The sequence below is a fragment of the Poecile atricapillus genome, chromosome W (assembly GCF_030490865.1).
Source record: "Poecile atricapillus isolate bPoeAtr1 chromosome W, bPoeAtr1.hap1, whole genome shotgun sequence".
NCBI classification, from domain to species: Eukaryota; Metazoa; Chordata; class Aves; order Passeriformes; family Paridae; genus Poecile; species Poecile atricapillus.
This window is the reverse complement of record NC_081288.1, coordinates 28,416,605-28,426,798: the sequence shown is the minus strand read 5'-3', so window position 1 is coordinate 28,426,798 and position 10,194 is coordinate 28,416,605.

The window sequence follows — 10,194 nt, the reverse complement described above, 5'->3', positions numbered from 1 at the left end:
GATCTGTGGATGAAAAGCAGTGAATTACTGCCAAGCATTGTTATATTGTGGAAGTTGAAAGCACATCATGTGTGAGTATCCTCATTATTCCCAAGGAGAGGTCACTCTGCGGATCAGGATTGGTGCAAGAAAGGAAATCAATGCAGAAAGAACAGGAGAGTGAAAAGTGCATTGGCTGAGACAAGCATTAGAGTCCTTCATTCTCTGCTTGGATATTGGAAGAGAAACCTTTTTCTTTCAGCTCTTGAGAAAAAAGATGTACAAAGCAAAACGGTAAGAATTTACTTCCATGGGGTAACACTGTCCTGCTGCTTTCATTAGAATGGGAGATGTTCACTTTAATGACCCTTCCTCTGAACCAGTCCCTATGTCACGTAGGAGTAGCTCCTGGTGGTCTGTATCCAAATGTTTCTTTTGGTGGCTCCTAAGGGGACTTAAAAAGAAATTGCAAACTTCCTCACAACCTCTTGAGCACCATTTGGGGAATATAAGAAAATTGTTTGCATTTTTATATGGTATGTTATACATTTCTCCAGCTGACTCATTTCAGTTTGTCGAGGAAACTTACACAGGCTTTGCAGATGGTTTTTTTCAAGTGTTCTTCCTAACAGCAGAAGTTGAAAAGTTTAGTGCTTATGAGAGGGGCTTCCTCTACCATGCTGTGAAGGGTCTGGATTTCAGTCCCAATATGCTGCAGGCATCCAGCAGGAAACTGTTCTTTGTCTGCTCCCAACTAGCTGTCTTTTGTTAGTGCTCTGGGGTCCCAAGGGTTAATTTCCCAAAATTCTTCACTGGAACTTGCTAATAACTTCCATATGTATGCATGTGTGTGCTCAGGAGGGGCCCCACAGCCATCAGCTCTTGTAATAATACTTGATTACCTCTGACACAAGGGTCTGTATGTCGTTAGGGATCAGGATTCACCAAAAGACACAAGTTTGTGCAAAAACACTTTAAAAATGTATTAACATTTGGTTATCCTCAGTGATTGGGAACGGAACTCTTCTTAGGTAGTCAAGCTTCAAAATAAAGCCTGTCTACACACACCTGGATCTCAGTTTTGACCCTTACCCTGATGTTCCTCTGAAAATGTGCATTTGTGTCATTGATCTTTAAGTGTGCTAAACCCCTTAATTTACAACACACCTTGGTTAGGAGAATGTGGCAGCTTTGTATGATTGAGTTCATTTTGCCTCAGTTCCTTAGATGTTTGGCATCTGTACAGTTAAAACTGCACGGACTGGAGATTTCTGCCTGCCCTGGGCCATTCCCTGGTGCAAAGGCCAGGCTACTGAGGGCAGTCTTCAAAGAGAAAGCAGGTGTCAGAGGGAGAGGGAGATGTGGCAGAGTCGCTGTGAAACTCCCGATGCCTCCCTGCAGAGCTGCCTGGGTCTTGGCAGGCTCCTGCTGCCTTCTGATCTCAGCTGGGGCTGGCGGAGCTGAGGTTTTGATTCAGGCAAAGCAAAGTACTTCCAAACGCTTCCCGTGCAAGGGCTGGCTCGATAGTAAGACTCTTCAGCCAGAAAAGAGATGGCTGAGGTCTGCGGCAGAGATCTATAAAGCCTAAATGCCATGGAGTAGGTGACCATGTGTTTTCTTAAAAATCCAGGGAGGCGTCTGATGAAATACTCAAGTTCAAGACTCAAAAAGAGACATTTCTTCATGTGACATATAGTAGCTTAAGCTGTAGAAATCTCTGCCACAGGCCACCAGCAAGGCTAACCTCTATGTGGGTACAGAAAGGGATTAATGATGATTGATGGAGCACCTCTGGAGGAGGAAAAGCAGAGTCAAGAAATAGGGGAGAGGCAGGATCCAGGTGGAGCTCTGAGTTCTATGCCTTGTAGGGCAGACCTGTGCTATGACAGGAGTGTGGGAACAAGCCAGCCTAGGCTCAGCCTAAGGCTCAGCAGCACAGGGGCAGCCCAGGCCAGCTGAGCCGGTGGCTCGGTGAGGGACAGCTGTGCTGAGCTCCCAGAACCTGTGCTGGGCCTCTTGAGACAGAGGGGTCTGCACCTGGCAGACCTGTACCCCACCCCTGCAGTGCAGTTGCATGCCCCAGCAGTTTGATGGCAGCCCCAAAGGGAGCAGCCCTCAGGCGCTTCTTCCCAGCTTTCACAAGCAGAAAAATTGGGACACCCATCTGATGCCTGGAGGCTAGCATCAGCACAGGCTGAGGATAAAAACATTGCCATCATTCAGAATGAGTGAAGGAGCCTGGATTGTCAGCTGAGGGCACTGGGGGAGGCTAGCATCAGCCCAAGGTGATGGCTGGTTGGGGCAGAGCTGGAGGCTCCCAGCCTGACTAACTGCATGTCAGAAAGGAGCTGCAGAGCTCTGAGAAACAAAGCACTGGCAGGCTCCTAGGTTCATCCATCCCAGAGCAAGTGACATGCATACTCTTTTAAATATTTTTGCCTCCTGGCCTACCTGCTTTCCCAAGACACCATCCTTGCCATCAGAGCTCTCAATCTTTGAGCTGGTCCCAGATACCACTGAAATCAATGGCCAGATTATTGTTCCTCTCTGAAGATTTTGGATTAGGCTTCCCTGTTTTGTCAGGCTGATGCGAGCAAAATGTGGGTTTTCCGCACTAAACGTAATCAAAACAAACCCTGCTCCCACTGGCTCGTGCAACAAATCATGCTGGGGGAATTGCTGGCATTAGGCATGATTAGCCCAAGTGCAGATGCCTTCCAGCTTGTAAACAATAGCCTAAAGGATTGGAGAGGATCACAAACAAAGCACTTACAGAGAAGACAGCATTTTCAGAAGGGACTTGAGAGCTTATGTCCATTGGGGGTTTGTCTTTTAAAAATAAACTAGAAGTAAACAAATTGACAGAGACAGCTCTGGATGCAAGTGAGGAGACTGGATATAATACTCCAAAAATTAAGTAGGGGAAAACTAGACAAGGCTAATGGGTCCTCTTAAACTCCTCCACAAGATGTCCCACAGCCTTAGGGATGGACAGACATTGGAAACCTCATCTGTCCTTGTGAATAAAGCCAGGTGGGATGTATAAGGGATGCAGGAGAAAACCCTTCTTCAGTTCACAGGAGAAAAAAACAATCCCTAAAATGTGGTGAGAGGAACAAAAGGATCAGGAAACTTGAGCTTGTTTTATGGTGATTCAGTCTGAAAGGGACATTCCCTCCTTGAACTGCAAACTAGTAACAAATTGCTGTGAATTTCAGACTGAAAACTGTCCAACTCATGTAAAACATAGTTTTTCTATTGTGCTTTTAATATTTTTTTATTTTAAAATCTTGTTTTTATGTAAGATTTTTACGTATGGGCTAATTAAGTTATTTTCAGTTATGTCTCATTTCTCCTGGCCCTGGCAGAGTGAAGTAGCAAGTGCCCATCTTCACACTCACAAGCTCCTGCAAGGGGACAACAAGGTTTGTGACACTGATGGTCACTCATTTAATGACATGGTGAATGGGAGTTGCAACCAGAGTTTACCAGCATTTCTATAACTGAGATGTTGCAAGGAATGCTAAATCCAGAAAGACACGAGCACCCTTCATGCTTTCCCTGGGTCTGTCTGCTGGAAACATGCAGCTCATCCATTTGTTTAAAGGGTTCAGGTAGCAGCTATTCTGGTCACAGAGCATAAGGTATTTGTCAGGTCCTTGCTGCTAGACTTTCACTGCATCTTCAGTTGTTTTGGAATCCCTGGAATAGCAAGCCTAGAATAACACAGGTGCAAATCCAGGTGTTCTTGGTATCCAGCCTCCATGTTCTAAGTGCTTCAGTACTACAGTTGTACATTCTGCAGTACTGACTTAGGAAGGACTGATGGTTCCTTTTATCCTTGGTCTTCTGTAAGGAGCTCTCCGTGGCATTGGGATGGGAGAATGGGGTGGTGGCAAACATGAGCTGCAGATCTTTTTCTGCTCTTCCAGACTGTGCAGGGAATCAACCAGATACAAAGGCAACTCTAATGTACGTGCTGAGATACCTAAAATAAGTCATGCAAACAAATCAGTCGTATGTTATCCAGATGGGACTGTTCAAATCCAATAATAGCAGTAAAGTGCTCCCGAACTCTGCACAGAGAGAGAGAGATTATAGAAGGATCAGGTATAATTATAGTGCCTTATTATTACCATTCTCATCATTCTTTCCAACAAAGCTTTTCAATAGGATGAAAAAACTTGCAGGAGATCCTAATGTGTTTGCTGGCATTTTTTCATTCTTCCTTCCAAGGCTCTTCAAGTCAGTCCCTGTAAATGGCATTACTAAATATCATAATGATCTTGGACTGTACTATCTTTCAGATGAAACCGTCTTCAGCATCTCTTTATGGCCTTGACTGCAGCAAACCCTTCTCCTGAAACACCTCACTGTTTCTACCTCTAACAGAGCACCAGCAAAAATACCCCTCTGCAGCTTTGATCCTTGCCTTGATACAAGCCCTTCCAAGCAGGGTTAATTAATACCCTTGAAATGAAATATTAGTGTCTGCAAGTGGCTTGTCTGTGTACTGCTCCATATATTCCATGTGGAATATAGGTGGAATCACTCAGCAAAGATCCTGTACTTTGGAGAAAGTCATAGAGCTGGAGGTATGTATCTGCAAGGTGTTCTCTCCTGGCCAAGTCCCATCTCCTCTGAACACCATCAGTGCATGTGAGAAAAGCCCAGGGTTATCAGAATCAGACCACAGGCGAGATGGGTGCAGGAAACACACATCCTTGTCTGCAGGTTGGTCTTACGGGCTGGCACCACTCAAGAAAAGGAAAAAAAATCCCTGGCATTTATTCAGCAGTATCCCTTCCCAGATCACTGCAGATCCCTGGAAATACTGCTGTAAGAGGAGCCTGACAGTGCAAGTGAGCCATCTCACCTTGGAGGCACAGCCACACAGCAGCTCTGAAACCCAATGTGAACTTCCCAGGGAGGGGATTTTTCACAGGAGGGAAGTCCCAGGCAGCACTTCCACTTCTGCAGCTCCCCCAGCTTAGGGCAAGTTGCTACGGGGAGAAGCTGTCAGTGAGCACGTGGATGGTAAAAACTCTACCATCACATCTTGTTCTTAATCTGCAGCACACCCTGCATTGCCATCCTCATGACCCTGATTCAGTGAATTCCTTGCACCTCTCTCAGCTTGGGGATGCGCCTGTGCCTTTGTCAAGTGTTGCAGTGCAGGACAGCATGTGTCTCAGGCTCCTGCTCACCTGCAAGTCCTGGGCAAACCAGGAGGGGAGGCGATGTGGCTTGAACAGACGCAGCAGGTTTGGAGGGGGATGTGTTAAGTTTGTTTCTTGGGCTGGGGGAAAGGGGTGGTTTGCTGAAGTGGGTCTTTCTCTTCTTGTCTCCCTTGAGCACCTTGGCAGAGCCTTGCTCTGAACTCAATGAAAGTAGGGCACAGTCTAACCACATTTCAAGCTGTGTTTTTGGATTCTGGGTAACTGTGATCTTTATCTGTTCCTAGAAAAGATTCAAACAACTTATAAACCACAGCTGGGCAGAGATAATAAAGGAAGCAGTACTGGGGTGGGGAGGGATCTCCCCAGAGTGTACAGAGTGAGGAGAGAGTGGTCTGCAGGGGAAACCGTGGGTCCAGCTGTGGTAGAGAGTCTCAGTATGACTACTTGGGCTGTAGGGGGACACAGAGTGGCTGCCTTAGGGAAACCTCAGCAGTATTAGTAGCTAGGTATAAAATGTGGGTACATGTATATGCATGCATATATATATATAAAGAGCAAGTGGAGATACAATTAGTCACAGAAGAAGGTGTCTGAGCCCTGCTGTGGTATCTATATAGTCTCAACTCCATGGACTTGCTTCCACTGAGGTTTGTGTCTCCATGCAGATGGGATATGCTTCTTCTTACACTCCAGGGTTTTTTGCATTTCTCATCCCTGTAGGACTCACATCTGTCATCATGCAGTTCTCCAGGGAGAGGAAACCTCCTTCCATTGAAGGGTTTGGAGTCGGCTCAGGCCCAGTGTCTAACCTCCAGGCCCTCAGGGAGGTTCACAAAACCCCTCCCAGGTTTCCCCATGGCCTACGGCAGCCTTGCATGCTCCCAGTGTGCTCAGTAGTGGTCTGTAAGGGTTTGAAAAACAAAACCCAATGATGTTTCTCTTGCATTAGGTCAAAACTACAGATCCTTGTCCTGTAGTGCTGTCAGCCAGGAATGTAGACAGCAGGTGGGAAATTCAGGGGTAGGGAGGAAAACAGAATGAAACACATTTCTGTATTGGCAAAAATCCTAGCAGAGATGTGGTTCTTCCAGCACATGTTTTTGCCAGGATCCTTTATTTAGTTTTCATAGCCAGAATAGGGCCTGGTGGCAAAATTATGTTTTTCCACCCTAGGAGGGTGTGCTATTACAGCTGTATCAGCCTGCATATTCTCCACAGTCCACAATCAAAGCAAAGTTGAGGAATTAATAGAAAGAAAAAAACACAGTATATTCACTTGCCAATGAGATACTTAGCTACTTAATCCTTTCCCAGATTTCCTCCTGGGAGCTGGCAGAAGCCTGGAGCACATGAGGAAAGCTGTGCCAATCTAAAGTGGGGTGTGACTGCACTCAAGTGTCGCTGTGGGGATCCATGCTGGTTCCCGGGGTCACTGCAGCTGTGCTGCCTGTTCTACTTCCAGTGATCTGAGCTGAAAAGCTCCTGCAGGATGAAGAATGGGTCCCCAATTAAAAAAAGGGGAAGACTTTTAAAAGGAAAAAGAAATAAAAAACAAAACCCAGAAAAAGGGAGAGAAAGAGCAGGCAAGAGAATAAGGTGGTTTGGGTGAAAGGGAGTGCAGGGACTTCTTGAACAAGCTTATGGGAAGCTTAGATTGGGAGCCAGCTGTGGGGCAGGCTTGGGTAGCTGGGGGCAGTCACAAACTGTTGCCAGGCTGCAGGGAGCTGGGGTTGGCACAGCTGGCTGGCTTGGAGCAGGGCTGAGGCCCAAGCAGTTTTCCTGCACAGACAAGACCAGAAGGGCCATCTGGCGAAGCCATTGCTGGCAGGAACCAGTCCTGCAGCTCCCTTGCAACTGCTGCCATCTTGTCCAACATGATCCTCCCTGTGTGTGCCCTCCACAGGACCCAGCACCTGCCAGACTTGCCTGCCTCCCCCCTTCACCCCCAGCAGTGGATTGCACTCAGGACAGTTTCAGAGCATTATGTGCACGCAGCTTGGGCTCAGGGTCTCCTGTTTCAGGAGAGCACTGCTGGCAGTGCTCCTGCCCAGCATCCTTCCCCCAGCATTTTTGCTGCTCACGTGAGAAAGTTTGGTCTGGCCTGGTCGTGGCATTGAGGGGCCGGTGACATGGCCTGTGACCGTGGGAGGGCTGTGTGCCTGTGACTCCTGCACTCGTGCTCCTATGGGGGCTGTTGAGGTGTGTGTATGGCTGTTTGTGGGGACACTCCTTTGAGCCTGCCCCTGCTGAGGCCACCACAGCAAGCTGAACACCATTACCAGCACCTTGACTAGTGCACTGCTCAGTGGCATTAAATAGGTACTTGGGCTTTGCTTGTGGTGGGAAGCATCCGCGTGTGGTGCTAAGAGGCGTCTGCAAGCCGAGAATTGTCATTCATAATAAAACTGCTCCTCAGTAGCACTGGCAGGAGTTTACAGAGCACCCTCGGCAAAGAAGGGACGGCTTGTGAGTGTGGAGACGGTGCCAGGGCTGGAGGCACTGCTGCCGGCAGCTCCCTGTGCTTTGCCCCCCAAAAAGGCTCAGCAGAAGCGACTCGGCTGCCGCTGCCAGAGGGGGCTGCGAGGGGAGTGTCCGCTGGTGGGGCAGGAGGCCTGTGGAGGATGAATTGGCCTGGGGGAACAGTGACCTCTGGCGCAGAGAAGGGCGACAAGGGCTGGACACAGCGGGGATGGGTGACACCCACGGCAGACAGGTTCATTTTCCTTTTCCACATCCCATCTTCTGCTGCTCCTGCCTGACGGGCGAACCGCGACTGCAGTATCTGCAGCTTGCCGAGTAAAAGTTGTTCCTCCAGCTGTTGATTACGGTTAATTAGCATTAATTTTGCCTTAAGTGGATCCTAGTTGCGCTCGTTTTCTCCAGGGTTGCGACTCCTCCGGTGCCCTGGGCCCGTGGTGGGTGGGTGGGCGGGCGCAGGCAGGAGGGAGGGGGCGGCTGGGGCGGCGGCGCCATCTTGTGGGCGAGGGCGCGGGTCGGCGGGAGCGGCCGCCGCCCCTCCCTGCCCGCCCCGCCGGGGCACGGCGGTGTCCGCGGCTCAGCCTCCCGCAGGGGCCGGGGGGCCTGCCCGCGGGGAGATTTAACCCCCTGGATCAGGCGGACTTAACATGTCCCGCTGTGGCCTGGCCTAGCCTCAGCCCCGGGCCCGGCCAGGTAGATGGTCTTCTGGAAGGTGTCACCCTGAGTAGGCAAAGCTCTCCCGCCAGGCAGATTCCCGCTGGCCACAACTTGCCACACAAGGAGGAACGGGTGGGAGCACCGCGAGGCTGAGGCACGGCCCTGAGAGTGTGCCAGACCTGTGGTAGTAACTTAGACCCTGGGAATCTTCCCACGAGGTGAGCAGAGAAAAAGCAGTAGATGATTCCTGAGGGAGACTTGTTTTGCTGGTGAAAAGGAATTAGAGAACTGTCCCCTCCCTTCCCCACGGTGGTGTCAACGCCTCTAATTTTCTGTATTCCCATCAAGTCACTGATCATTCTTTTCCCTAGAGCAGTTCAGTGGATAGAAACATAGCGAGGGCATTGGCAGCTTTTACCTCAGCATCATCCAGCCCTGCTGAAAGGCACTCGACACACAACAGTGGTAAAAATGCTGGCAGAGGTACGGCCCTGCTCACACTGGCTCTGCTATCACTCCTGCCGCCAGACAGGGAAACTGTATGTCTTGGAGTCTGGGGTTAGAGGAGTCAAAGAGATTGTGAATCCTCAGAGGTGCACATGTTGCCGCTGGCTGGCTTTCCAGCGATGGGGGTTTGAGCTGGTCTCTGACAAGGCAGCAAACCCAGAGCTGCCGTGCTGGGGAATGCTCTGAAACGCTCTGTGCAATCAGGCTCGTTGACTTGCTGCAGCTCTTCTGTGCGCCAAGTGGTGTTCCTCTTTTGGATGGTTGTGGTGTTAAACGCTTCAGCAATAAAGAGGCTTTGTTGTGGTCTCTGCAGCATCGCTTTTGCCTTGGCTAGCAGCAGCCTTTTTGTTTGAATTAATGCTTTCCCTGGAGTCGGCTGTGGGGGCATGTGTGGGCTCGTGTGTGTGCATGTGTGTGCCTGGACTTGTGGGTGTACATTGGACGCAGCTGTGAACGGGCACTTCTGGTAGGTTCTGCACTTGCCCAAACTTGTTGGTGGTGCATGCCAGAACAACGTGCTTTTCCTCACTGTTGGGAATGCTGGCCACTATGGTGGGCTTTTTAAAGTGCTTGAGTGAAATTAATAGCCACTTTTCAGCTACAGGCAGAAACTGGCTTGAATCTACCCCAATCCTCTATTTAATTTCAGGAAGTGTCAGCATTCACTGTATCAAAGGAAGGACCAAGCCATACAGATCCTGGCCAGTCAGTGCTGTGGTGCGATTACAACTGGCCAGGCAGTTCCCCCCTCACCATGCTGCAGGGACTGGCTCACATGCACCGATGTACTGTATAATGCATGAGTGAAGGTCATACAATGACCTATTCCTTTGGAGCTTCTTAATTTATTTCCTTTGGTACAGGTATACTGGTTAGTTCCACCTAAGTTTTAGGGCAATCAGTTCAGTCCTGCTACAGGCTGGTAATAGCAACTCCCCAGCTTTTCCTCATCTTCCTCCCATTTATGTCTCCAGGGTTAAAACTCAGTTCAGAATCCCCAGACCAAATTGAATTAGAATTTAACATTCAAAGATTCAGGCTCCCTTTAGGCTCTAAGGAACAGAATGTCATCCTGTCTCGCAGTTAATAGCTGCTGGGTAGTCGTTTCAAAGCCATTTCTTTTCAGTGAGCTCTACCATAGCAAATCCCAGCAGTGAATGTATTTCTGGCCTGGCTGTGCCTTTAATCCCACAGCTGAGTCTTATGTGTGATCTCTTTTGAAATGCTAGATTTATTTTTTTTTTAATTCCAGACAGTGATATTTCTAGGACTTGGCATTTTGAGTGGCAACAGGGTTGTTTATAGGAAGAGAACAGAAAGGACGGAAGGACGATGTTGACCTAGCAGCCCTACAAACCTACCGCACTTAATCCACTTATCACCCTGAATTCCT